This window comes from Eleutherodactylus coqui, chromosome 12 (genome assembly GCF_035609145.1).
Source record: "Eleutherodactylus coqui strain aEleCoq1 chromosome 12, aEleCoq1.hap1, whole genome shotgun sequence".
Lineage (NCBI taxonomy): Eukaryota > Metazoa > Chordata > Amphibia > Anura > Eleutherodactylidae > Eleutherodactylus > Eleutherodactylus coqui.
Genome location: NC_089848.1, coordinates 33,613,172 through 33,637,629, shown reverse-complemented (window position 1 = coordinate 33,637,629; position 24,458 = coordinate 33,613,172). Strand labels below are relative to the sequence as shown.

General features: G+C 42.7%; 1 protein-coding gene across 4 annotated transcripts in view; it reads right to left on the bottom strand.

The window, feature by feature from the left end:
* Nucleotides 1-24,458, bottom strand: part of AMPH (amphiphysin) — a 214,858-nt gene that overhangs the window by 85,603 nt on the left and 104,797 nt on the right. The gene's annotated exons all lie outside the window — the stretch shown is intronic.

Here is a 24,458-nt window from a genome sequence, read left to right as displayed (position 1 = left end):
GGTTATTTTTCACTTCAATGCATGTATTTTGGGTTGACAATTATTTTTGTAACAGGGCTTAATAAACATTTTGCACCATTTGTCTTCTGCAGATTGTAGTTATCATGGTGTATAGAGCCTGCAGTCTCAGGCCGGGCTCACACGACCGTACGGTAATACACTACGTAAAAATCACAGCTTTCTACCTGCGTAAGGAACTGCACATCCCTGCACGCTGTCATGCACTGGCTTCCTCACGTCTTCTCTTTTTTTATTTTTTTCTAATTTTTCCTAGTAACATGTGTAAAAACCGCCATATGTACGCAATATAATTGTGTTTTTAATTCATTTCAAACTCATACAAAACAATAAGGCTCTTGTCACGGCTTGTCGGTCATGACATCCTTGTAGCATGGTGGCTTTCACAGGCTATGACCTGCCGCCTGGTTAAGCAGATCTATGGTTAATGCATCATGTGCGGAATCGGCTTTTGCTGTCTGCCTTGATGCATGACTGCATGTTGGATTAGTCATGCCTGAAGTAAGGTGGAGGTGTGGTTCTCTATTCACTCTGCCATTGTTTCAGGTGCAGAGTAGCTATTTATTCTCTTCCCTCCCGGTGATCAGTACTGCTTATTTTTGTACACAGTGGAGTATGTGGAGTTGGAGCTTAACTGTGCCCGGTGTTATGCAACTTGCAGATAAGTACCTGCTGGGTCTTTTTCTGTTGCTTTGTTGTTTGTCTTTTCTGTTTTTGCTTTGCATGTCGGTGCGTGTCTCCAGGGGTTTTTTATAAGGACATTCAGGCCCCAGAAAGAAGACCACTGGGCGGCCTTTATCAGGGCGATGTCCCCGCTTTAGGTAGGGAACTGTCACCCCCCCAACTAGGTTAGGGCCAGGCCCTGGAGTTGGTGTCACGGTACTGCATTACAGTGTTTATGGTTTTATACATTCCAAGTCACCGTGCTTAGTGGTATACTCTGTCGCACGGTCCTTACAATCAGGGTTATCACCACCCCATGTCCGTGCTGAGCGTGGTGCTCGGGCTCTGCACGGACGTGGCAGCTCTATCACGTGTAATACGCGGTAAGCTAGAACATGCTGCGTTCTTTTGTACATGCGTAATATACGCAACAAATATGCGTAAGTGTGAATGGAACAATGAAAATCAATGTACTTTCACTGATGCCATTCACTGCGTATTATGCACACGCACTTTGCATGTGCAATACACAATTTAATTAAATTCGTGTGAGTTTGGCCTAAGTCTCAATAAGAGATCTCTCAATGAATCCAGACGGGTTAGTCTTTAGCTCTTATCTCTCCTCCCATGTACTTTTTATCTGCTAATTTATGACCATAAGCTTTATTGTGGCCATAAATTAGCTGAGGAGCGCATGCAGGAGAGGAGAGAGCAGAGGGACACTGAGGCTATGTTACATGGGATGACTGTCCAGCGCTTGAGCACCCAACAGGAGGTGGAGGGTGGTGGAGATCTCCTCTACCCGACTGCCTCCATTCAGAGTAAACAGGCAGTCGGTCACAGACTGCCTGTTTTAGGTGAGCTAAAAAACAAGTGCCTCCGACAAATGAGCGATTCTTGCTCACTTGCCCTGTCGATTCTCATGTTTGCATGGGACGACAGTCCCCTGTAAACGCTCTTTTGAACAATTACTTGGGTGACCATCAACCCAAGTAAAAGTACCCTAAGTCATCAGTCCAGGTTCACGGAGAGATCCCCTACTGAAACGTAGACTGCAGAATCTATATACAGGGATAAGTAGAGACTGCAACATTTTAATTAAATCCCATTGCAAAAATGATTGTTAGCCCAAAATAAATGCATTTCAGTGAAAAACAATTGCTCCCTCAAAGGTGTCCATAGTCTTTAAACAAAGGGCTAGGCAATTGCCTAGGATACAAGGTAACAATGGGGGCATCATTTTAAAGTAACTGTTAATCCTCAGACTGAAGTGGCCGCACTGGACAACCCATTTATTTATGGCAAACAATTACACTTGCTTTAGTAGAAAAAACTAAATGAAGAATTGAAATAAATAAAGTGTCTAAATGTTCTGTCAGTGATGCCCGACACTAAGGAATAGGGATTGCTGCTCAGAAACCCCTTCACTCTTGTCCGTGGCCTGTGATGGATATTGTAGCTCAAGCCCTTCCAATTGATGAAACACCAACAACAAACACTTTGTGAATGATGGGAACAAAGCGCAACTACAAGTTTTGTTACATAATACATTATATAACATCACTGCAACTTCATTCATAGGAAAGGAGCTCCGGTTTAGAAAATAATCTTAATGAAAGCCTCCAGAGTTGTTTCTAATTAAACTGGGAGAAAAGTATCTTTCCTTGCATTTGATACATAATTGCAATAAAGACATTGTCAATGGAAACTTGTGAACACATTCTCATGGAGACAAGAATGAAAGAATGATTCTTAGGCAATCATATAACCAGTATACAAATTAAAGCAAAAAGACAAACGGATGGATGGATAGATATGAGATAGATAGATAGATAGATAGATAAATATGAGAGAACTAGAAGGATAGACAGATATGAGATAGAAGGATAGACAGATAGATAGATATGAGATATCTATCTATCCTTCTATCCCATATCTATCTATCTATCCCATATCTATCTATCTATCTATCCCATATCTATCTATCTATCTATCTATCTATCTATCTATCTATCTATCTATCCCATATCTATCTATCCCATATCTATCTATCTATCTATCCCATATCTATCTATCCCATATCTATCTATCTCATTCATATCTATCTATCTATCTATCTATCTATCTATCTCTCATATCTATCTATCTCATATCTATCTATCTCATATCTATCTATCTCATATCTATCTATCTATCTATCTCATATCTATCTATCTATCTCATATCTATCTATCTATCTCATATCTATCTAGCTATCTATCTCATATCTATCTATCTAGCTATCTATCTCATATCTATCTATCTAGCTATCTATCTCATATCTATCTATCTAGCTATCTATCTCATATCTATCTATCTATCTCATATCTATCTATCTCATATCTATCTATCTATCTATCTATCTCCTATCTATCTATCTATCTCCTATCTATCTATCTCCTATCTATCTATCTCCTATCTATCTATCTCCTATCTATCTATCTATCTATCTATCTATCTATCTATCTATCTATCTATCTATCTCATATCTATCTATCTCCTATCTATCTATCTATCTATCTATCTATCTATCTCCTATCTATCTCCTATCTATCTATCTATCTATCTCATATCTATCTATCTATCTCATATCTATCTATCTCATATCTATCTATCTTATATCTATTTATCTCATATCTATCTATGAGGGTGCATTCAGACGAACGTATATCGGCTCGGTTTTCACGCCGAGCTGATATACGTCGTCCTCGTGTGCAGGGGGGGGGGGGATGATAGAGCCAGGAGCAGGAACTGAGCTCCCGCCCCCTCTCTGCCTCCTCTCCGCCCCTCTGCACTATTTGCAATGGGGAGAGGCAGGACAGGGGTGGGGCCAATTCTCGGAACTTAGTCCCGCCCCCGTCCTGCTTCCTTTCATTACAAATAGTGCAGAGGGGCAGAGAGGAGGCAGAGAGGGGGCGGGAGCTCAGTTACTGCTCCTGGCTCTTCCATCCTCCCCCCCCTGCAGATGAGGAGGACGTATATCGGCTCGGCATGAAAACCGAGCCGATATACGTTCGTGTGACTTCACCCTGAGATAGATTGATAAATAGATATGGGATAGATAGATAGCATATGAGATAGTTATTAGATAGGTAGATAGGTAGATAGATAGGATATGAGATAGATAGATAGATAGATAGATAGATAGATAGATAGATAGATAGATAGATAGATAGATAGAAAAAAAGTTATGATTTTTTGAAAGTGAGACTGAAAAAACAAGAATGAAAAATGGATATGTCTGGTCCTTTAGTGGTTAACCAAATTATTCTCTACACAAAGATGGTCCCTTTAAAAAGCAAGGATGAGTGGATATATAAATAGATAGATATCTAGATCCATAGTGTATAGAAATATATATTTTCTTACAGGCTCTTTTTAAATGTTCTGAAATCTGCACAAACATCCATTTAGAGTATTATAATAATTGGAGGCTGTACGGGGAGGGGGAGGGGGAGGAGGGGGATGTAGCTGCAACATTTAGCTCAGTGTTTTACTGAAACAGCAAAAGGAAGATAAGAGTGTAGCAGCGGGGGAAGACGTCTCATTGGCTTAGAGCGCACGGCAAACCACCAGCCTCATACCAGGAAAAGCCTATACACCACACGTATGGAAACCGAAAATATGAATTTACAGAAGGTAGAAGAAAAATCTGTAGGTTACCTACAACAGTCCTGCTTGCAATAAATCAAATCTATTGAACATCTAAAACTGCTAAGGAATTCAGATTGTTTGCAGCATTTAGTGAGGCTTTAGTGACGTCTCTCTGAAGCAATATGGCTGAAATACTATTTAAAGGGGTTGTCTCGCGATAGCAAGTGGGGTTAAGCACTTCTGTATGGCCATATTAATGCACTTTGTAATATACATCTTGCATTAAATATGAGCCATACAGAAGTTATTCACTTACCTGCTCCGTTGCTGACGTCCCCGTCGCCGTCTAACTTCAGCGTCTAATCGCCCAATTAGACGCGCTTGCGCAGATGGGTCTTTTCCCTTCAGCTCGGTCCGGCAGCAGCGGCGTTCTGGCTCCGCCCCCTTGTACGCGTCATCGTGTAGCTCCGCCCCGTCACGTGTGCCGATTCCAGCCTCCTGATTGGCTGGAATCGGCACACGTGATGGGGCGGAGCTACGCGATGACCATGGCGACGGGGACGCCAGCAACGGAGCAGGTAAGTGAATAACTTCTGTATGGCTCATATTTAATGCACGATGTATATTACAAAGTGCATTAATATGGCCATACAGAAGTGCATAACCCCACTTGCTATCGCGAGACAACCCCTTTAACCCTTTCCAATCCACTGTCTGACCTCTGAAGACATTATGATTGAAGGCTGTACAGCTCCGATGTTGGAAGACATCCGTCGGGGTTCTCTTACTATATATTGCCAGCCTCTCTGCTGTCAGAGCCTATCCAACGTGTCACCTCATGCAGTACTGGCTTTAGCCAGCATATAGTGTCATTGTATAATGGCAGAAAAAGAGTAAGCCCCCTAGGAAAACCAGGATACAAATTGGATTGGAAAGGGTTAATAGCTGTGTCATCTGTAGATCCAGACCACCGACGCCCCAGCGTTACTTCTGCCTGAATATTAAATGGTTTTAACCATCATCTTTAAGTACAAATGATGTCCTTGAAGATTTTGACAGATCTCCTTGGGATGCGCCATCTTTCCTCACGGCTGTGATGCATCTGATTTGCCTGCCTGACTTTTTTTCTTTGCATTTCTCCTATTTTCCCCTCTTTTATTCTCTGCATTAATTTACAGTCCTGCAGCTGTAGGGTGTTCTTTCCAGCTACTGATGTTTTGACAGTATAATGTCTTTTTACACTAAATGCTGATTTTATGTTTAGGCCTTTTATGTTTATCCCGTTCACTGATACATTCTTTCATTAAATATATCAAAAAAATCAGATTACAGATGAACCTAAAATAGAGAACCATATGAAATGTTAAAATAAAAGAAAGTAGGAAGTCTGAGCACCATTAGCATGCAAAGGGATCTGCGACTAATTAGACCAAACACACAATGAGCCTACAGTCACAATTATCCACATATCATACTGGCTGTCTAACTGTACTTCCCCGTGGCTCAGATAATGTCTTAGAAGGCCAATGGCAATCCCTAATCTTAATGGGAGACCATGAATTGTGGAAACCTCTGTCTATATTGCTGCCCGGTGTTCGTAAAGTTCTGTCATTTATGTTTTCTTTAATTCTTTGCATATTTTTTGCTTCCAAAAAAAAACAAAAAACTAAACGTGTGAAGTATCAATCCAGATTGAATGCAGTCTGCCAAGCATTTAGAAGTTCTGCAATATTGGCACATTAATAAAATTGGCAGCTGTAGACATTTTTCCGATTCAAAGCTCTTCGACTACAACTGTAGCATTTGTTACAAGATAAAAAAATTATCAGCAAGCAGAAAAATAACATTTTGGTTTTGGGAGCCTTTCCATATGTATGTTACACTGCAGCACAATGGGAGATCACAACATCTACCGCCGCCACCAGATGACTAAATCATTAAGTAACAGATTAAAGTTACAATCTTTGTCTATATTACAAGTTCTAAAATATGTTCTTTATGTTAGAGGTGCTTGAAAAAGTAAGTGACTCCTTTGGAAATATTGGATTTTTGCATTACTTACGGACAAACACAATATAATTAAACTAATAAGACAATAACAGTCGTCATGAGCGAGTCAACTCTGTGTTAATGACTTCTCCAAGAGCTAATTGGCAAAAGGTGTTTCAATTAAGGAAGAGAGAATGGAAGTGTGGGTTTCATGTGTACTTCGCCCATTAAATAAAGGTATACAAAGCCTGGGTATTGACAAATCCATTCTTCTTAAGAAAGATTGATTCGTGGGAACTTTTTAATGGGGCAAACAACTTCAGAAGACCTCAGAAGATGTGCTATAGAGATGCATGAGGTTGGAAAATGTTGCATAAGCATTGTCAAAGACATGGGTGGATATGAATCAAAGGTTAGATGAATTATCAACGAATGAAGAAAATTCAGGATTGTTGCTACTCTTCCTGCGAGTAGAGGTCCTGTAAAGATCACTCCAAGAGCATGAGGGGCAATTCTGAAAGAACTGAGAAAGAACCCAAGAGTAACGGCAAAAGAGCCACCGAGGACTCTACAAACTTCAAACACCTCTGTTGGGGTGTCTGCAAGTAGTAATACAATGAACAAGGATGGTGTTTATGAAAGGATACTATGAAGGAAGCCACTGCTGTCCATTAAAAAATATATTGTGACCCTTCTCACGTTTCCTGAGACCATCTGGATTTTCCACAGTGCTTCCGGGAAAATGTTCTATTAACTGATGAGGCAAAAGTGGAGTTTTATTGCTCAAATGTACAACATTTCTGGTGTCAAGTATAGTAAATCTGATGGGCTGTTGTTGCAGCCGTTCTGAGGTTCCCACCTTGTCTTCAGGCCAGACCAGGGTTTAGCAGCATTCCTACCTCTCCTGGAGCTGAGAGGTGTGGAGGTTGCAAGATGAATGTCAGTCAGCACCTGGTGCTAAGTAGCTCTGCTCCTATTTAAGCAGTGCTAACTGTTACTTCAGTGCTGTTCAATGATTCACTGCAGTTCTATGTTGGACAGCGACGGAGCAACACAGTGTGGTGGAAGCTCTGCTGTATAAGCTAAGTTCTTTGCTGTTTGGTTTGGTTTTGTTCTCCTTTTGTTTTGCGCTAGGGCTCCCAGTTAGGGACTGGTTAGTGGCCCAGGTTCGAGTGCAGGCTCGCACTTATCAGCGCGGTCTGTCTGCCGAGTAGGCAGGGTCCCCTCCCGGGTTAGGGGACGATAGGGAGAGCATTCCCCTTTAGTTTTTGTTTCCTTTTGCACAGTTGTGCCTTTGATTTATGTTGTACAGGTTGCACATTCTAAGGATGCAACAGCTGTGTATTCCGTGTGCCCTTATACTAGGCTCTGCCTACTTTTTAAAATAATAACATGGGCAGTGTAAATGCTTAAAAGAAATGTAAATTTTGTCACTTACTTCAAAATTACAACTTTGTGATGCCACAATTCAGGCACATTTGATGTAGGGCGTCCCATTGTGTACACATGGTTGGTGTCAGCAGAAGACTGTATTTTGTAGAATTTCTTTTAATTTAAAGGGTCAAAAAGCTAAATTTGTACATTTTTTAAACATAATGTGTGGTTAATTGCCAATGTAAAATTACTAATTACTTTGAGGAATGCTACTTTTTATATGCAGGTAGATAGCAGCAAATCCGCACTTCCATTACATCTCAAAGGTGTCTAATTTGATTCACATTTGATCACTGCTTTTTTTGTAATATTACAAAAATAAATCTATTATGTGCCAACATAATGAGCCATGTTCATGGGGCTTGTGCCCAGGAGGGGGCTTGGGGCTTGTGTTCATGTGGCTTGTGCCCAGGAGGGGGCTTGGGGCTTGTGTTCATGGGGCTCGTGCCCAGGAGGGAGCTTGGGGCTTGTGTTCATGGGGCTCGTGCCCAGGAGGGAGCTTGTGTTCATGGGGCTTGTGCCCAGGAGGGGGCTTAGGGCTTCTGTTTATGTGGCTTGTGCCCAGGAGGGGGCTTGGGGCTTGTGTTCATGGGGCTCGTGCCTAGGAGTGAGCATGTGTTCATGGGGCTTGTGCCCAGGAGGGGGCTTGTGCCTAGGAGGGAGCTTGTGTTCATGGGGCTTGTAACTAGAAGGGAGCTTGTGTTCATGGGTCTTGTGCCCAGGAGGGGGCTTGTGTTCATGGGGCTCATGCCCAGGAGGCAGCTTGTGTTCATGGGGCTTGTGCCCAGGAGGGAGCATGTGTTCATGGGTCTTGTGCCCAGGAGGGGGCTTTGGGCTTGTGTTCCTGGGGCTTGTACCCAGGAGGGAGCTTGTGTTCATGGGACTTGTGCGCAGTATTGACCCCACCCTACCATCTGAATAGTACAGCAGAAATGCAGCAATATTTTCCAGCCATCTTAATCCCTTGAGGTATCAGTCATTTTTCATTTTGTTTGTCTTTATTTTCTCATGTTCGTCATCCAAGAGACGTTTTTTTCTTTTTCCGTCAACATAATGTATCATATAATTACGTTTTTTTATGTTGAGTTAAATGTAAAACAAAAATTCTATTGTGGTATTGGTTTTTCTGTTTCGTTTTTCAGACTCCATAAATCAGTAAAAATGCCTCGCTAACTCCGTTCTGTGGGTCAGTAAGATTATCCCAATACTACATTTATACAGCTTTTGTTATTGTTCATTAATATGTTTTACTAATAAAAAATGTCCTTCCGTCGTGTTCTGAGCACGATGATGAAGCTATATGAGGGCTTGCTCTTCCCACAGTTTATATGAGCAGCATTATGGGGTAGGGATCACTGCTTGATCACTTTTTAGTCCATTTCTTTTAGAGAAGGTAGGTGACCAATGCACACTGTGCATCAGGTAGTCAGAGAAGCGGTGCGGCCATCTTTGTTTGTCCAGGACTGCAGGGTAGCTGTAAGAAATACTGAAATTCTGTTCCTCTGCATAAAAATCCCAGAAGGTCGGCAAACCATCTTATCACCTATAATCACTGTCATAAGGCTGCCTTCACACCTGGCGGCAAACTCTGCGGAAATTCCACTGTGGTTGCAGTACAAGGTAAGTGAATGAGGTTTTAAAATCTCCTTAACACGTCACTGAATTTTTCTGCAGCAAATCTGCATCAAATTTGAAAAGTATTGCGGTTTACATCTCCACTCATGTCTATTAATGTTGCAGAAACGACGTATCTGCAGCAAATTTTCACCATAGAGATCAACATAAAAACTTCCCCATACACCATAAAAAGAGTAATGTTGTGTTTTTTTTTCAGCTTTTCGCTGCAAAGACCCTCTGGATCCACTTCAAAACCTGCATTCGTGGATGGATGTTTGTTAATAAAGTTTGTGACCTTGGAAGCAGAATCTACCTCTCCCAGATCACAAAAACGCAACACATTCCGCAGATAAAAATACAAAATCTGCAGCAAAAAACGCAGCAAAATCTGTAAAACTTGTTAAACCTAGCCATCTGCAGGAACGCAAGATTAATTCCACAGCAGATGTTTTGCAACTCGGATGTCCTGTGTGAAGGCAGCCAGGGAACCAGCTGACTACTCCTCCATGCTTCTACGCAATACCTTTCCAGTATCAAACTATGGCACATAATAGATGGACAGAGTGACTTTTAAAGAATCAGGTACATTTGTTTTCCGTGGAAATGCGTAAAATAAGAAGCAAAGTAATGACAGATTTTCATCCTCCCTTATTTTTCCCTTTGTGCTAATGGAGTCAGATCTTTATTTTTCCTAATTCTATTTTCTTTATTCAGATAGCAATATACACTCATAGTCAAAGAAAGTCCCTCTCCAAGAAGGCGGCTTGGAGGCTCTAGTACCCTGTTGTGCCGCCTCTAGCTTGGATACAAGATGTGATATGAGCAGGCATGAAGGCTCTAGTACCCTGTTGCACCACCTCTAGCTCGGATACAAGTTATGACATGGGCTAGCAGGTAGGATCTAGTACCCTGTTGTACCGTCTCTAGCTTGGATAAAAGATGTGAAATGGGCGAGCATGGGGACTCCAGTACCCTGCTGTACCGCCTCTAGCTTGGATACAAGATGTGATATGGGTGGGCATGGAGGCTCTAGTATGCAGTTTGGCTGCCTCTAGCTTGGATAAAAGTCGTGACATGGTCAGGCATAGAGGCTCTAGTACCTTGTACTGTCTCAAGCTTGGATACAAGATGTGATACAGGCGGGCATGGAGTCTATAGCACACTGTTGGGCCACTTCTGGCTTGGATACAAGATGTGATACGGGCGGGCATGGAGGATCTAGTACCTTGTTGTACCGCCTCTAGCTTGGATACAAGATGTGATACAGGCGGGCACAGAGACTCTAGTAACCTGTTGTATCACCTTCAGCTTGGATACAAGATGTGATATGGGCGGGCATGGAGAATCTAGTACCTTGTTGTACCACCTCTAGCTTGGATACAAGATGTGATACAGGCGGGCATGGAGACTCTAGTACTCTGTTGTACCACCTCTAGCTTGGATACAAGATGTGATACGAGGAGGCATGGTGGCTCTAGTACCCTGTTGGGTTGCCTCTAACTTGGATAGAAGGTGTGAAATGGGCAGGTTTGGAAGGTTCTAGTACCCTGTTGTACCACCTCTAGCTTGGATACAAGATGTAATACAGGTGGGCATAAAGACTCCAGTATCCTGTTGTATCACCTCTAGCTTGGATACAAGATGTGATTCGGGCGGGCATGGAGGCATACAGGTTCTGTATGGTATCCTGTGGCATATTGATCCCTATTTGCTGTAATTAAGCCTCTGAGTCTTTTTACAGGAAAAGGGTCCCACCAATTTCAGGGCCTCAGGTGACAAGACTGTTCATGTAATCACACCAAAACTCTAAATTATTTGCATATCTGCCTGAGACCTCATATGGCCATAGGAGCTTTTACGCGCGCCCGCCGGCACTGTAACAACGAGTGAGTGGGTGCACAAACTTAATGTTTGTGTGCCTGTTTAGACGGGACGGGCCCCGGCGCATATACAGCGAGGCCGCAATGTCGTTGTCTCCCCTTCCCTCTCCCTCACTGTCTCATCTCCTCTCTACTTCCCTTTGGCTGTTTGCAATAGAAGTGGGTGGGATGTGGATGGAGCTAAGCACCCGCCCCTTGTCCACACCCTCCCATTGCAAACAGCTGGAGGGGAGAACAGAGGAGGAGAGAAGAGGGAGGGGTTTAGCAGTCACGCTGCTAAACTCCCTCCCACTTCCCTTTTCCGGCTGCTGTCAGTGGCTCCCATAGGAGCCCATGCAGTGGTCGACGTATTCCATCCGGAAAGATAATTCCAGGACTATCCTTTCGGCCGGGCGCTATATTGGCTGGCTGGGCGCTTTTATGCCGCTGTAATACGGCCATGTGAACTGATGCATTGGAATCTAATGCATCAGACCATAGAGTATATCGGCCGGCAGTGAATGCTCGTGTGAAAGAGCCCTGAGATGCAACTGCATGCCGGATTTTTCAGCAAAACAACTTCTAGGGGCTGGATTGTTTTTGACAATGAGTGTAAATGCATTGAAACACTTGCAAAAATTCTAAGAATGAGATGGAATGGGAAAAATATGGTATTGGCACTTTTTTTGGCAGGGTGGGGGGGACGTTCACAGTGGAGTAAAAACGTCAAGTTATAGGCGTTTTCCTGGCAGCACTAGGATACACCACGGTCGGAGCGGAAACTGCTGCTCTGACCCATGTGTCTTGACCGGCGCCTGTAATTGTAGGCTGGGGTCCCATTAATTTCAGGGAGAGCTGCGCCTGCAATTGCGAGCACTGACCACTGCACAGGGGCTAGATCAGTGGCTTCCGCTCCGACCCCAGTGTAACCCGGCTCTGGCAATGAGCACTGCCTGGAAAACCCTTTCAGCGTTATTCTGCGCTTCAGTATGATTATGGCGGTACCAAATTCATATAGTTTTAATTATGTTTTACTGCTTTTAATAAAAATATTAAACTTTGCTTTTTGTCACCCCATTTTGACCCCGTAACCTTTTCTTTTCTCAGGTGATTAAACTATGTGAGGGCTTGATTTTTGCGGACTGAGCTGTGGGGTTTTTGGTACCATAATGGGGTACATACAACTGATCACTTTGTGTGGGGTTTGTTGTGAATATGCCATGTAGCATTGGGCACGTAGAATCAGTAAGCACAGTGCGCAGAGCATAGAACTCATTGATGTCAATAGGTTCATTAACCTTAACAATTGTTTTGCAAACATTTCAGTTGCGCAAGAAAAGGATCTGCCCTATTTTCCTGTGTATTTACGCATCAAAGTGCCCCATAGAAGTTTATGAGAAGTCAATTAGTTCTATTCTTTGTGTTTAGTAGGGCCAGATTTTGTATGCGCAAAAAAGTACGCCCCTGGGACGCCTCCCTAAGTAATAATCAGTCTGCATAAAAATGCAGGATTACCAAACTACGCAAGACTTTACCTTTTTTAATTTTTTTTTCCCCTCTAAATATTGCTGCCAATCGGTATCCAGACTCATTTTGTTTTCAAGAAATGCAAATGTGCCTGAGAAATGTACATATCAGCATATGGAGCATCTATTTATACTCCGGAATACATAACACTTCCTTCCTGAATTCTCCTCCGATTATAAAGTATATTATCTTTTAAACCCATTTTAGATCAGGTAACGGGCCGAAGATTGATTACATGCTGAACTAGACTTGATATTTGTAGGATACTGTAACTTCGGCTCCATTGTCTCCTTCTTCAGTGCCATAGATGGGCACAGTTGTTCCAGATTACAAATGTGCATGTTGAGAACAGATGGAACTCTCTCAGGCCCTATTATAGTCTAAGCTATGTTCATACCTGTGCATAGATCTAGTGATTTGTGCAGAGAGTGACATACATGACTAGTTATTAGTATTTATAGTCCCCGTGTTTCTGGTGACGCAATGCTCCACTTACTAATGTAATATACAGTGAAAGGGATTGGTCAAAATATATCCGTGCAAATAGTAAGCTATTGCCATTATTTGCCATTTTGCTGAGCAGTGCAAACAGCTATGAACAAGAAAACATCAGTAAATGTACAAAATAGCAACACTGATACTGCGACATTTAAACCTGTGAACATTCTGAAGGGATGCAACCAGTGTTTCTGGTGGCGCGATGCGCCACGTACTAATATACACTGTAAAGAATTGGAGTTGGCACAAGTATTTCAGTGCAAATAGTAATAATAATAATAATAATCTTTATTTGTATAGCGCCAACTTATTCCGCAGCGCTTTCAGGCATGGATAAATGCAAAACAATACAACAATTACAACAATTACAATGTGAGGTACATTGGGTTAGACACAAATGGGTTGGGGTGGTACAGGAGGTGCAGGGGTTGGGGAACACAGGCAATAGGAAATTTTATGTACAGATCATTTATCAGAAGGCAAACAGGGTGGAGCACCATAGGGAGGGGCGAGGGACTATGTCAGGAGATTTGGTATGCTTCCCTGAAGAGGTGCGTTTTTAAGGCACGTCTGAAATTTCGTGCATCGGGAATTGTCTGGATGCCTTGGGGTAGAGCGTTCCAGAGGATGGGTGCTGCTCTAGTGAAGTCCTGGAGGCGAGCATGTGAGGTTCGTATTACAGGGGTGTTTAGTCTGAGTGTGTTAGCCGATCGGAGTGAGCGCGCTGGGTGGTGTACTGACAGTAGGGAGGCGATGTACGGTGGCGCAGCGCCCTGCAGAGCTTTGTGAGTGAGGTAGAGGAGTTTAAATTTAGTTCTGCAGTGGATGGGCAGCCAATGCAGCGACTGGCATAATGCAGAGGCGTCTGAGTAACGACTGGATAGAAAAATGAGGCTAGCTGCTGCATTTAGTATGGATTGGAGTGGAGCGAGTCTAGTGCGGGGGAGGCCAATGAGTAGCAAGTTGCAGTAGTCAAGCCGGGAGTGGATGAGCGCAACCACGAGCGTCTTTAGCGTGTCCATGGTTAGGAACGGACGTATTTTAGCAATATTTCTGAGGTGCATTTGGCATGTTTGGGTCAGAGATTGGATATGGGGGGCAAAGGAGAGGTCAGAGTCCAGTGTGACCCCAAGGCATCGGGCATGTCGTCTGGGGGTTATGATGGTGCCAGACACTGGAATGGAGATGTTGAGGTGAGGTCAGTTAGAAGGTGGAAAGACAAGGAGGTCAGTTTTAGAGAGGTTTAGTTTGAGAAAAAGGGAGGACATAGTGTTAGAGACAGCGGACAGACAGTCGGTGATATTTTGGAGGAATGGTCCAGAGATCTCACGAGAGGAGGTGTATAGTTGGGTGTCATCAGCGTAGAGATGGTATTGGAGGCCAAATCTGTGGATGGTTTGTCCAATTGGGGCAGTATAGATTGAGAAAAGAAGGGGACCAAGGACCGAGCCCTGGGGTACCCCGACAGCGAGAGGAAGTGGAGCAGAGATAGAACCAGCAAAGGAGACACTGAAAGAGCGGTCAGAGAGGTAGGAAGAGAACCAGGAGAGAGCAGTATCCTTTAGACCAATAGAGTGGAGCATAGTGAGAAGGAGATTATGGTCGACAGTGTCAAATGCAGCAGACAGTAGGCTATTGGCATTATTTACAATTTTCTTGAACATTGCAAACAGTAATTTACAAACTTCAGCAGCTCGTTGAGGAGACATGTTCGCTTGTTGCTTTCACATATAAGCTGCATGTGATTTACAAACTTCAGCAGCTCGCTGAGGAGACATGTTTGCTTGTTGCTTTCACATATAAGCTGCATGTGATTTACAAACTTCAGCAGCTCGCTGAGGAGACATGTTCGCTTGTTGCTTTCACATATTAACAGCATGAGATTTACAAGCTTCAGCTGGTGGCTAAGGTGAAATCGTGGCTAGTCGCTATGTTATATAAGCTGCATTAGCTTCACAGCAGCGTTGAACCCTCTTTGCAGAGGCGTAACTTGAAGCTCCCAGGCCCCGATGCAAAACTTGTAACAGGGCCCCCAACTATAATGCTTTACTCATAGTACTGGGTTCCCTATATGATGGAGAGGCCTTATGGGCCCCCTAAGGCTCCTGGACCCGGGTGGAACCGCATCCCCTGCATCCTCTATAGTTACGCCCCTGCCTCTTTGTTGACATGTTTGCATGACATTGACGGTTTGTTTCAACACTGGTTGGTGTTGGTGGCATTAGCCATTGGAAAGACATGATATCACATTTAGGAGATGTGAAGATAGTGGTGAAGGACTATGCTTCAATGTTGTTGGTCAATATGCACTGCCAGCTATGTAGGTGAACATTTGTGAGGTGTTATTTATTGGAGTCTCCACACAGGTGTCCAGCTGTCTCACAACCAGTTACAAACTGCCATATTGAGTACTGCTGTATCCATAGCAACTGAGGCCATGGGGGTTTGTGGGGGTTGTAGCCCACCCATAATCCCTCATTCAGTGTGCAAGGATAAAGGGTCTTGTGATGACGTCACAGTCATGTGATCAGGGGGCGGAGCATGTGAAGCACTAACACACAATCACAGAGAAGTGGATGTTAACACTTTGATTCTACAGTATTTAATGGTAAAAAGTCTTATACACTCTGTCAAAAACAATTCCGCCCCTACAAGGAGTCGTCATTTTGCTCCAAAACTCGCCATGCAGTTACATTTCAGGCAGATATGTGAATGTTTAGAGTTGTGGTGTGATTAGATGAACAGTCTTGTCATCTGAGCCCCTACAAGTGATTCTACCCTTGGCCTGGATACTGGCGTCCTGTGTTGCCATTGCCTATGATCGCTGTAATAAGCTATAAGGCATTGCAGAAGAGATGTCCTGCAATGCCTTATCATGGCAATCAGAGCTGGTATGGTGTAAGTCTCTCAGAGGAACACAAATGGTGTAAAAAAAAGATCAAAATAATGTACAAAAAATAAAATGTAAAAAACAATGTACAAAAAATAACTTTTTGGGGGCCTTTTCTAATGTTAGCATTAAAAAATCCCACATATTTGGTATCATTGTGTCCATAACGACACATACAATAAGTTGAACACGCTTTTTGTCCTGCATGGCAATAAGCGTAAAAAAACCCGCTAAACAACTGAGGCAAAATGCACATTTTTAGCATATTGACTCGCAATAAACACAATAAAAGTTATCAAAAAAGCCGTATGTACCCCAAAATGGTACCAATAAAAACTACAGCTCGTCTCACAAAAAATAAGCCCTTACAGAGCTCCGTCCATGGAAGAATAAAAAAGTTATAGGACTTTGAATGCATCGATTTAGAAAAAGATTTACAAGAAAGGGTTTACGTTGTAATCGTACCGGCCCGCAGAAAAAATGGATTGTGTCATGTATGCTGCATGATTAACGCTTAAAAAAAAAAGAAACACAACAAAAATCTATGTCAGAATTAATGCGTTTTCTCTCCCTGCGATCTTAAAAAATATAACAAAAGTTTTACAATATAGTCTATGTACCCAAAAATGGCACCGATAAAAACTACAGTTCACCATGCAAAAAACAAGCCCTTATACGGCTGTGTCGACTAAAAAAAATGTTTAAAAAGTTATGACTTTTGAAGAATGGAGATTAAAATCCGCCAAAAATCGGTCCGTCCTTAAGCCCAAAATAGGCCGTGTTCTTAAGGAGTTAAAGTCCAATACACTGCTATTCTGAAGTATTTTAGCATATTGTGCAAGCAATCAAATGGTCACAATGGTTATGATTTTTTGAAAGTAGGGACGGAAAAAACAAGAATGAAAAACTGAAATGTGGCTGGTCCTTCAGTGGCTAACCAAATTATTCTGTACATAAAATCATTCGTATTAATTAGCAAAGATAGATAGACGGATGGATGGATGGATGGATAGATTTGAGATAGAGAGAGACATAGGCATAGCATCAGAGGTCGCTGGGGGCGCGGTGGCGACCCAGCCTCTGCGCTCAGGGGGGCCCAAGGCTGCCCTCTGCCATATACACATGCACATTCAGTGCATTAACAGCTCGCCACTCTGTTTGCAGCACTGCACCAATCACATGGCAGGCTGAGCGGCCAGCCTGAGAGGAAGCAGGGAAGAGCAGGGGGGAGGAGGAGGGAGGCAGTCACATGGGCCGGCAGGGACTGATGATGCCATCATGTGCTGCCCCTGCCTCCTGCTGGATGGAAGCTGATGTGTCTGTCTGTGCTGCTGCTTCCACATGGAGAAGTGGTCCGGGCACCGGGGTATGTGTATATATGTGTGTGTGTCTATATATCTATCTATCTCATATCTATCATCTATTGGGAGATAGGGAGAGAGATATGAGATAGATAGATAGATAGATAGATAGAGAGCTATGAGATTAAGAGAGAGATAGATATTAGATAGAGAGATATGAGATAGATATGAAAAAGATAGATATGATATAGATATGAAAAAGATAGATAGATATGAGATAGATAGAGAGATAGATAGATAAATAAATAGATAGCTATGAGATAGAGAGATAGATAGATATGAGAGAGAGAGGTAGAAATGAGAGAGATAGATAGATATGAGAGAGAGAGGTAGAAATGAGAGAGAGAGGTAGATATGAGAGAGAGAGAGGTAGAAATGAGAGAGATAGATAGATATGAGAGAGAGAGAGAGGTAGAAATGAAAGAGAGATAGATAGATATTAGATAGATAGATATGAGATAGATATGAGATAGATAGATAGATATTAGATAGCTAGATTTGAGATAGATATCTAGATTTGAGATAGATATCTAGATATGAGATAGATATCTAGATATGAGATAGATATCTAGATATGAGATAGATAGATAGATATTATAGATAGATATTAGATAGAGAGATATGAGATAGATAGATAGATATTAGCTAGATATGAGATAGATATATAGCTAAATAGATAGATAGATAGATATGAGATAGATAGATAGATATGAGATAGATAGATAGATAGATATGAGATAGATAGATAGATAGATAGATATGAGATAGATAGATAGATAGATATGAGATAGATAGATAGATAGATATGGGATAGATAGATAGATAGCTATGAGATAGATAGCTATGAGATAGAGAGATAGATAGATATGAGATAGATAGCTATGAGATAGAGAGATAGATAGATATGAGATAGATAGCTATGAGATAGAGAGATAGATAGATATGAGATAGATAGATATGAGATAGATAGCTAGATATGAGATAGATAGATATGAGATAGATATGAGATAGATAGATAGATATGAGATAGATAGATAGATATGAGATAGATAGCTATGAGATAGAGAGATAGATAGATATGAGATAGATAGATATGAGATAGATAGCTAGATATGAGATAGATAGATATGAGATAGATATGAGATAGATAGATAGATATGAGATAGATAGCTAGATATGAGATAGATAGATATGAGATAGAGATAGATGGCTTTGAGAGAGATAGATAGCTTTGAGAGAGAGAGATAGATGGCTTTGAGAGAGATAGATAGCTATGAGAGAGAGAGATAGATAGATATGAGATAGATATAGTTGGATGTATGAATGTAAAAGAAACAACAGTTTGTTAAGCAGCGATTTAATAGAATAACTTTAAACAGCTAATTGTATTTAACGGTAATTACAGATATTTGCCATCAAGTACAACACGATGCAGAGATTTTCTATTCAAGGATAAACCGTTCCAGCTGACTTTGCAATTATGTGAGGTAAAAGTAATGAAAACATTGCTTTAATCTCTGACAAATGAGCATTGAGAATACAGCAATTAATATGCAATTCTATGTCGGAAAAATTACATTGCTGAAGTACCACAAGGAATAATTGTAGCCTGGCTAGATGTGAAGCTTACTGGTGGAACAGCATGAGGAGAGCCGAGTCTGATTGAAATATTAAAAGCATCAGTGATTAACTTCTGTGTGCAATACCCGTCGGAAAACTGCGATCTTATCAGCAATGTGAGGTTCCTGCTGATGTAGATCTGTGAAGAGCAACATCATCATTATTAACAACTAGCTGATATGCCCGGCCTCGCCAGAGTTAATTTGATACAGGTGTTTGTTTTGTTCGCACGGAAAATTTTATGAAGTCGAGTTTACTTTAGAGCAACCGAGGAATAAAATATGTATACACATAGAGGAGCGTTAGATTCTCCTTAGGCTGCGTGTACGGATGTCCCTCTGCAGAATGTGCTACCCTCCCCCCCCCCCCCACTCTCCTCATTTAGGACCTAAAGAATGCTCGCGCCAAATTTCACGCTTGTACGACACCGAGAAGTTACATTACATAGGGGTGCACTTACTCTTGCACTTAGCATTTAATAATCGAGTTGTGACCCCTTTACTTTTCCTATTTAGAACCTAAAGAATGGTTTTGCCAAATTTCATGTTTGCATGACACCAGGAAGCTAGAGAATTAGATTAGGTACATTACACAGGGGGGCTAATACTTTTGCACTTAGCAGTAAATTTTTGAGTTGTAACTACTTTACTTTTCCTATTTAGGACCTAAAGAATGTTTCTGCTAAATTTCATGTTTGTGCGACACTGGGAAGTTACATTACATAAGGGTGCCAATACTTTTGCACCTAGCATTGAATTTTCAAGTTGTGACTCCTTTACTTTTCCTATTTAGGACCTAAAGAATGATTATTCCAAATTCCATGTTTGTACGGCATCGGGAAGTTAGAGAATTAGATTTGGTACATTACACAGGGGTCCCAATACTTTTGCATTTGGCATTGAATTTTCGAGTTGTGACTCCTTTACTTTTCCTATATAGAACCTAAATAATGCTCCTGCTAAATTTTATGTTTGTACGACATTGGGAAGTTAGAGAATTAGTGGCGAGTGAGTGAGTGAGTCAGTGAGTGAGGGCTTTCACCTTTATATATATAGATTACTATAAGATCTTATCCGTCGATAGCTAGAGGCCTGTAAAAGAAGCCAATAATAAGGTATTCTATCACTTCTAGATTTGTCCTATCACCCCAAGGTAACGTTCAAACATAACGGAAAATCCACCGCAGATTTTAGTGCAGATCTACGACAATGTCCACAAGAAAATCTGCATGCTGCACACAGTTTGCCGTGGATTTGAAAGGTGAAATCTGTGCCGAAAGGCCACAAATAAACTGACATCCCGCGGATTGAAAATCCACTTCACACATCAAGTTATGCTGCAGATATTTTCTGCAGCATTCTTAAAATCTCATCCACACTGCTGGTAATGTAAAACGCTGCACATTTTCTGCACCCAATTCCGCTGCAAATAAACCCCTAGCATTTCCACAGCTTGTGAACAGATGCTGAAGGTGCATACATAGATACACATGGTGCAGTTGTGCTGTGTTTCTTGCAGCGTGCGCGAAACGGTAAGCAGAAATGCATTTGCTTCTACTGCAAATTCAAATGTTAGCTGTGGAACTGGGTGAAGCAATTGGTGGTTCATGCTCTGTGGAAATCAAAAATGACAGTGAAGTCGCTGCAGTAGATTGCAAAAATTGCAAAAAGTACATTGATTGTCAATGCTAATCAGGATGGAATGGAAATTAATTGATTGAGGTGGCTCTGCAGGAGGCCCAAAAACTCAACCTTTAACTACAAAGCAAGACACCCTTTATTTTTTTTCTTTTTAACAAACCTTTATTTGGAGCAGAGTTCCAGGTTCATATGTCTAAGCCAAGGTTGCGCTCAAAGATCAGAAATTTTCATGACGCGGGGAGGCTGAGTACCCTCCGCTGCAAGCACTTCCAACTCCAATAATGACACCCCGTACTCCTTTTTGGCTAAAAATGGCCACAGCAGCCAATTTATTAAAACAAACTAACATCAAAACATTATACATATACAAGGGGGAGTCCTTGGAGCCACAAAAATCTGGTGCTAAACTATAACGCTCAACATAACCTTCCCCTCAACCGTACGAACTGGCTCCGGGGCCACAACAAACCGCCCTGTGGTGGCTACTACCACTATAACTTACGGCCAGAGGGGGTTTACTGCCCCTCCCCACTAGTCAAGTCACACCGCACCAGACACCATACAAATTAAACCAGGGAGGACACCTTAGCAGGTGAGACCATGACTCGCCCCTAACCAATTTAAAACGACTCCAAGGACCCCCCCACCCGCCAACAGCTGCCATGACAATTAACAAAGTCGCAAAAAATGATATTGAAAATCACGGCCCAATTCGCACGCTGGGCAACTCCCCAAATCATTTCCCTCAACATGTAATACTAGCACATCAGGGCACCTATCCAGGTCTACAAAACATTGCACCTCCCTCAACACCTGACACCACCGTATCCCTCTAATCTCCAATCAACGAATCACAACCTCCTCCCTCTAAAATCCCAGGTGCCTCCCTGTCAGCCGCACCCGGGCCCTTTATGTTGCCCAGTAAACATAGGAGTCGCCCAGAACATACAACAAATAATGCGTCCACTCCTACCTGCCTATTTTTTTAACTATATCTGGAGCCAAACCCCATCCTGCCGCTTCTGTCACGGCACCAATCTTAAAGGACTGAGACAAATAAACCCCTCCTTCTAGGCCAAGCTCCGCCAACACCTTCTTTAACACTCCATTGAATTGAAATTTCGAAAGAAACTAACCATCCTGATGCCAAAAAACCTGGTAGCCAAAAACACTTCACCAGGCACATATCAGTCCCCGGCACATGCCCTAAACACACCTTCCTTCCTTTTCCCAACTAGTCGGTCTTGGACCATCTCAGCCAAATTTCCAATCTCCCCTCACCCATCACCACATCCTCCATCTCTAAACATCCTTTTACACTCTTACTGGGAGAGACCAACTCCCCAACTCTAAATGCCCCAAAAAAGGCCAATGAAAAACCACAACAAAACATACATTCTTCAAACCGATCCATACATACAACTCTCAAAGTCAAACCTATCCTCTCCAATACCACAAACGTGATAGGCCGCCTCCTATCCTTTACCACCCTTCCTCTCCGAAAACCTCTTAATGCCTGATGCACCAAAAACTCTTGTCAAATTCCTAATTTCCCACAACTTAAAACTGAAGGCCAGTCCTGCCACAAACCGGTTTACCTTTGCCACTGACCAGCCCTGCACCGCTGCAGTTCCCAAAAAAACGAGCAACACCACTACCCTGTCACCCTCAGACAACTCCTCCTCCATTTCCCTATGTCCCAATGCCTACTCATATGCCGTCCATGTACCCTGTGCCAGCAAAGCCAAAATTAAGTTTTCCACTGCACGTTGACCATGGTCCATAATTCCGATGGACTAGGCAGGCCTTCTTTCTCCACCTCTGGCACCAGAGTGCGAAAACGATCCCGCTGGAAATGAGAAAGAGCATTTGCTATAACATTGTCAACCACGGAACGTGCGCCGCCACCACCCAAGCATTCAACGACAAACAAGCCAAAACCAAGTACCTCAACAAATCCACCACTGGGGGCAAACGAGCTGTCAGACAATTAATCGCTTGAACCACCCCAGATTGTCACAATGAAAACAAATTTTGTTTTTAAACCACTCCCCCCAAAGTGACACCGCCACAACTATTGGAAACAGTTCCAACAACACTAGATTCTTCACTGCCCCCAACCTCCGCCACTCCTCAGGCCACGGACTTGCGCACCATTGGCCTTGTAAAAATGCTCCGAAGCCAACCGCCCTGGCTGTTCACAATCAAAATTCTCAACCGCCAACTCGACCGACCATTATACCTGTCAAAAAACTAGACCGCACCAACAAATCCACCCTGATGTTAGCCAACACCTGAACAAAATGATGAGCTGCTCTTACCCCGGCCGTCGCTCCCGCCATTCTCCTACAAAACAGATGCCCCATTGGCATGATCTAGGACGCAAAGTTCAGCTTACTCAACAATGACTGCAAAAAAATCACGCAATGTAATCTTCTTGAGCCCCCGCACCCTCTGCAAATCATGCCGCAAAGACTCCAATTTATCCTCCAGGAGCCAGCATTCCATTTTTTCAGTATGAATCGTGATATCGAGAAAACTAAGGTGTGTCACCGGAGCCTCCATTTTTTCTGGAGCAACCGGACACCAAACTTCTTGGCTACCCATTGCACCATGGCTAACAGCGATGCACAAATCTGAGAACTCAACGTGCCAACACACAAAAGATCATCCAAGTAGTGCAAAACCGACTGCACCCCCGACACATTCAGAACCATCCATTCCAAAGAAGAACTAAACGCCTCAAAATATGCACATGAAATAGAACACCCCATCGGCAAACACATATCAACAAATTATTCCCACTCCCAAACAAATAAATGCTACCGGGTCTATTGGCAACAGCTGAAAAGCAGACTCCACATGCGTATTTGCTAACACCCCTCTGCCACACCGCTGCACACACCGAACTGCCACATCAAACAACGTATAAACTACTGAACACAATTCAGATGCAAACCCGTCATTAATGGATACAACAAATGGTGTATAAAACGAAATTTCCCAGGCTCCCTCTTTGGAACCACACCCAATGGGGACACCACCAAGTTGGAAAGCAGAGGAGATGCAAATGGACCCGCCATTTGCCCCAACAACACGTTCTTTCTGAATTTCTCATGCACCACCTCTGGGTACTGCATAGCCGAATGCAAATTTTTAACAGAAAACCGAAACCTCATCTGCTCACGACGGGATATGAAATCTCTCCGAAAAACCCCAAAATAACAGACGCGTCTTCTCCCGATCCAGGCACATATTTAGAAAGGGGGTCATCTTGTGAACCATCACCGGCATCCTCCCTTTTTCCACCAGGGCCTGCCACCTTTCCTTTTCCTTTTCGAAAACACTTGGATGCCCTGTGGCCCGTTCTGCTACAAATGGAGCAATTGTGTTTAAATCAACAAGTTGTCCCAAATTTACACTGACTTTCATTGAACTGCCAGCAATACCCTGCCTTTCGGACCACCGACACCCCGCCACCTCTACTGGAACCACCACCACCACTTGTGCCGGAAGACACAGCACCCCCCTGAAGAGGACTGCCCATACTGTGTTGGCCACATTAACTTCCACCAAAGCCCAATGTCCTTATGGTCCCAGCGGATACTGGGACGCACTGCTTTGTGCTGATGAAATTGCTTGTCATAATGCAACCACATCTAGTTTGCATCCCCTATAGAATCCAAATAACAAAAGAGTGCTGAGCAAT